Here is a 6,186-nt window from a genome sequence, read left to right on the forward strand (position 1 = left end):
GTCTCCCACCCAGTCCCTTCTGCCCATCCGAGTCCCCCTCACCCCATCTTTCTCCCACCCAGTCCCTTCTGCTATCCAAGTGCCCCCCACCCTCACCCCATCTGTCTCCCACCCAGTCCCTTCTGCTATCCAAGTGCCCCCCACCCTCACCCCATCTGTCTCCCACCCAGTCCCTTCTGCCCATCCGAGTCCCCCTCACCCCATCTGGCTCCCACCCAGTCCCTTCTGCCCATCCGAGTCCCCCTCACCCCATCTGGCTCCCACCCAGTCCCTTCTGCTATCCAAGTGCCCCCCACCCTCACCCCATCTGTCTCCCACCCAGTCCCTTCTGCCCATCCGAGTCCCCCTCACCCCATCTGTCTCCCACCCAGTCCCTTCTGCTATCCAAATGCCCCCCACCCTCACCCCATCTGTCTCCCACCCAGTCCCTTCTGCTATCCAAGTGCCCCCACCCTCACCCCATCTGTCTCCCACCCAGTCCCTTCTGCTATCCAAGTGCCCCCCACCCTCACCCCATCTGTCTCCCACCCAGTCCCTTCTGCCCATCCGAGTCCCCCTCACCCCATCTGGCTCCCACCCAGTCCCTTCTGCTATCCAAGTGCCCCCCACCCTCACCCTGTCTCCCACCCAGTCCCTTCTGCCCATCCGAGTCCCCCTCACCTCATCTGTCTCCCACCTTCTGCTATCCAAATGCCCCCCACCCTCACCCCATCTGTCTCCCACCCAGTCCCTTCTGCCCATCCGAGTCCCCCTCACCCCATCTGTCTCCCACCCAGTCCCTTCTGCTATCCGAGTCCCCCCCACCTTCACCCCAACTGTCCCCCACCCTCACCCTGCCTCGTCTTCTCCCTGCCACCCGGTCTTTAAAAATAAATTGCCGACGCGATAGGGAGCGCAGCACCTCGTGTGCAAGTAAAAGAAGCGGATCCGATCATCTCATTGGGCCTTCCTTCACTGTCCCGCCCTAGAGGAAATAGGAAGTTGCGTCAGAGGAGGGCGGGACAGTGAGGGAAGGCCCAATGAGATGATCGGATCCGCTTCTTTTACTTGCACACGAGGTGCTGCGCTCGCTATTCGCGTCGGCAATTTATTTTTAAAGGGCTGGTGCGGGGGAGGGGCTGCCAGGAAGAAGAGCAGCGGGAGCGGCGGCACCCCCCTTTCTGATGACACTCGGGGCGGACCGCCCCCACCGCCCCGCCCTTGCTGGTCGGCAGCGCTTTCACTGACGCTGCTGCGACCCAGGTAAAATATTTAAAGGCCTTTGCGGCGTGGGGCGAGGGTAAGCACCGCGGCGGCGCCCTCCAGAGGTGGGCGCCCCCCTGCGGCGCTTACCTCGCTTACCGCATCGGCACGGCCCTGCCCTTCACTTCACCACCCATTCACATAAACCTTGTGTGGGCACATTTCTGTATATCCATAATCTGTGTACATGCTCCCCAATTGTTGTTTCCTCAATTTCAAATCTTCCACTTGTGTCTTAGATATCGTCCTTAAAGGTTCAAATTATAGTCCTTATAAATCATAAAATCTTCTAAATCACATCAAGCAGGAGCACAGTGTTCACAACAAAGTCTCTCCAGCACTCTTCTTGGAGTAGTGTTAGTTCAACAGAGTGAATCAGTGCAGTGTGTCAAGGGCTTCCTGGAATTTACATACTGTTTCCAGACTTTAAGCACCTTCTAACTCTTCACACCTTCTCTCTTTTGTTCCTCTCTTTTGTTCAGCAAACACTCAGAGGAACAAAAGAGAGAAGGTGTGAAGAGTTAGAAGGTGTTTAAAGTCTGGAAACAGTATGTAAATTCCAGGAAGCCCTTGACACACTGCACTGATTCACTCTGCTGAACTAACACTACTCCAAGAAGAGTGCTGGAGAGACTTTGTTGTGAACACTGTGCTCCTGCTTGATGTGATTTAGAAGATTTTTATGATTTATAAGGACTATAATTTGAACCTTTAAGGACGATATCTAAGACACAAGTGGAAGATTTGAAATTGAGGAAACAACAATTGGGGAGCATGTACACAGATTATGGATATATAGAAATGTGCCCACACAAGGTTTATGTGAATGGGTGGTGAAGTGAAGGGTGTGACTGGGCAAGTTCCGGAACTTACACAGTATAAGTGGTTTTATGTGATATATGTATTGTAATAAAAGAAATTAAATATTTTAAAGGAAGAACGCTTTTTGTGATATAGTTTTGGGATCTGTTCTTCTAGTTTAAATATTTATCCCCAGTAATATATATAATAGGTATAGAGTACCATATTTTAACTCCAAGTACAGGGAATAGAGAGCTGAAAATCTGATTTCGAATTGTCTTTTGAAATGGTGACGCTAGCTTTTTAATATATTTTAGTTGTTTCACTTAATATGTTCTTTACATTTTATTCTTTTTGTGTTTGTTTTTTTTCATTTTTTATTTATGCAATTTTAACATTTCACAAGCTTTTTAAGCTTGTTACAAGCAACACAAGATACATAAGTGAAAGGTATATACAAACACATATCATCTCTAACTAAGAGACTAAGGAAATTAATATTAACTCACTTTGTATCTTCCTTAGACCACAATAATGGGGGGGAGGAAAAAAGAAAATTCAGGGTAATTAAATAGGAAATGGTATTGAAGGAAAGGCTTAATGCCCTTTAATAACCACCTATTTTATTTCTGCTGTACTGATGTTATTACTTGACTATCTTTTTCAGGTCTATGAACTCTCTCAATTGATTTGGTACAAAGAAAACATACTTAATACCCAAATATTTTACAATACACTTGCATGGGTATGCAAGTAAAAAGGTTGCCCCCAAAGACCTCGTCTCTTTTCTCTCATTTCAAGGAATTTTTTTTCTTCTTTCTTGTGTTACTTTCGTAACGTCTGGAAAAATCCGTAATTTCTGACCACAAAACTTTTGATGAATATTTTTAAAGTATAACTTTAAAACAGAGTTAAAGGCTTGTTCAAATACAAAGGAAATCAAAAGAGTAGCTACCTCAGTCAGTGAGTCTTCCAGGATTAATGAAATATCTTTCAGTTCTTCAAATCTTTCTTGTTCCAAAGGTCCAGGTATTCCCCCTTGATTTTTTTTTTGTAGGAAGAAAAAAAGATCTGAGATGAATACTTTAAATTTTCAACAAGAAACCTTTTAAATAAATCCAAGGGTGAAATTCCTATTGGCTTTGGGAAATTCAAAATCCTCATATTTAAATGTCTATTGTAGTTTTCAATGTGCTCAATTTTTTGACGAATATTTATATTATCTTTCATCACTACTGATTTATTTTCTTTAATTGTTACAACTTAATCTTGAGCACTCTTTACTTGGTCTTTAAAGTCTTGCTTCAATTTTTCCACTGACTTAGAGAGTTGGTCTACTGTGGAAATCAAGATTTTTGTTTCCTGAGTTGATCCGAGAATCAAAACTTGCATTTTTTCCATAGCCTGCCAAAGAGTTTCAAGCGTTATCACCTTGGGGGGATCAGGCTTACCATCCCCTCTCAAGATCACGCTAGCTGCCGATTTCTGCTCCAAAGAAGAGCCCCCTCCGCTGTCCTCAATCTCACCGCCTTCCGTGTCTTGGGGATCAGCTTTATCTTCTCGGAGTTCGGCAGGGCAAGGTGGGTTTCCAGCTTTCGGAGGAGACAACGAGTTCTCATATTCCTGCGACGCTGGGCTCCCTGTGCGAGCATCTAGCGGATCCTCGACTCCGGTTTGATCTGGTGGACACCGGATTGCAAAGGCGTCCAATGTTCGCTGTCGCGGGGAAGATATTCGGGCTGGAGAGGGTAAGGTCCTTACAGTCCCCTTTCTCTTGATATGTGGCATATCAAAATGAGGAAAATAAAGATTAAATTCAGCAAACACTCAGAGCATCTTGCTGCTCTCGGCGTGACGGCGCCATCTTGATCTGCCCCCCAGCTGTAGCTTTTTCTATTTTTACTTCTGTTTGGTATTTTTTAACATATTTAGACTATCGTATATTTATTACATGGAGTCTATTACGTTTTGATTTTGATTGTATTATTTATTTTATTTTTGTTACATTTGTACCCTGCGCTTTCCCACTCATGGCAGGCTCAATGCGGCTTACATGGGGCAATGGAGAGTTAAGTGACTTGCCCAGAGTCACAAGGAGCTGCCTGTGCCTGAAGTGGGAATCAAACTCAGTTCCTCAGGACCAAAGTCTACCACACTAACCACTAGGCCACTCCTCTACCTTATATTTTATGATTTTATTGTATATTCATGCTTTAACATTTTAAAAAATATATATTTATATGAACTTGGATACAATTTCTTATATACCTTTGTACATGTCAGAGATATATATCTGTTTAATTTTTATGCCCTGATATAGGCTGTTTTGCCGAAACACAGTGCTGTGTTGGGTCCTGAAGAATAAAGGTTTCATTTACTTATTCCATTGTCCTGCTGCTTTTTCACGGGAGAGCCCTGCTGGTCACTCTTCTTCTTTTCCTTGTATTTGTTGACGTAGTGGAATACGGTCCTCCACTTCTGCGGTGTCCCTCCAAACTTACCGCATTGCCATTTCCTTCTTTAAAACAGAAAAAAAAGTCTTTTACCGGCAGTGGTAAAAGGGAGCATCGGTGCGCAGCAGACCCGCGTGCCGACACCACCACAGGGGTCCTTTTACTGCTGCTTGGTAAAAGGACCCTTAAATGCATAGCCTTATCAGTCTGTCCAGTACCAACTGGAGCTGGGGTATCTGCTTACTACTACTACTTAACATTTCTAGAGCGCTACTAGGGTTATGCAGCACTGTACAAATTAATAACTAAGGACGGTCCCTGCTCAGAAGAGCTTACAATCTAAAGGACGAAATGTCAAGTTGGGGTAGTCTCAATTTCCTGAGTAGAGGTGTTGTGATTAGGTGCCGAAGGCGACATTGAAGAGGTGGGCTTTGAGCAATGATTTGAAGATGGGTAGGGAGGGGGCCTGGCGTATGTTCTCAGGGAGTTTGTTCCAAGCATGGGGTGAGGCGAGGCAGAAAGGGCGGAGCCTAGAGTTGGCGGTGGTGGAGAAGGGTACTAAAAGGAGGGATTTGTCCCCACTCCTGTCAGAGTTTGCTTATTTCTGACCAAAAATACATTGATTGATTTCTAGACGGCTCAAGTGACTGAATGGTGGGTGCATTTTGTGAAGAAGGAAGTGTCCTCTGGTTTATGTGAAATACCTTCCTTCCTAATTCTAAAGAAAAATCAATAATAACCCCCCCACACACCCATTTCATCACATCACATCTGCAGACTAGAATACACATTTCCTTCTCCACTGGAACCTCTCACCGACTTCTAAGGAACATAAATGATAACAGTATTCTTGTGGAGGATTCTCACAGGGATGTTTTATGAAATTTTATCAGATCCTTCTCTACCCTCCTTCTTCTTGCTTCGGATTATAAGCAGTCTTACATTTGGGATCCTTTTTCATAAAATTCTCCAGCTTTGGGATTTAAAAAAAATGAAATTGTTTACCCTCCTAAGTAAAAAAAAAAAAAAAGGGGGTGGGAATGACCAATGTGATGAGTCAAGATAAAAGAACAAGACATTTATTCATATATACATCAGCATTTGCTTAAAGAAAGCACATAAAAGAAAAGCAGCGAGCTTCACTTTAAAGTGGATTGAACACAGTCCGTGTTTCGGCCTATGCCTTGATTAGGAGTGCTTACAAAATTGGAATATACAGAAAAACGTACACGTATGTGAGAAAAAGATCCACACATGATGAAAGGGCTAGTGAAATATTTATTTAAAAATGTATAAGAGGTGATGACCCAAAGAAAATGTACAGGTGAAATACTGTGATTGCAAAAAAAAAAAATAGAAATAACATTTCTTTAGTACATACCAAAGCTAGGATCAGTGTGAGATTGTGCTGAAAGGAGCTTCCAGAATTTGTATTCTAAAGATATGCTGTTTCTGGAGGTTCTGGTTGAGAAAGAGACCCACTTCAGTAGAACCAGAGGACAAGCATTTTTTGTAATCGGCCCAGAACTTTGGAATAGTCTATCGGTAGCTTTGAGGGGGGAAGGGTCTTTATGTCACTTTCGATATTGATTGAAAGCCTATTTTTTTTTATTATTTTGGCATTCCTTGGGGGACCTGTGGAGGGTTGGTAGATGATATGTTTTGCTTTGTTTGAAGTTTTTGAATGTGT

Source organism: Microcaecilia unicolor, chromosome 6 (assembly GCF_901765095.1).
Source record: "Microcaecilia unicolor chromosome 6, aMicUni1.1, whole genome shotgun sequence".
Lineage (NCBI taxonomy): Eukaryota > Metazoa > Chordata > Amphibia > Gymnophiona > Siphonopidae > Microcaecilia > Microcaecilia unicolor.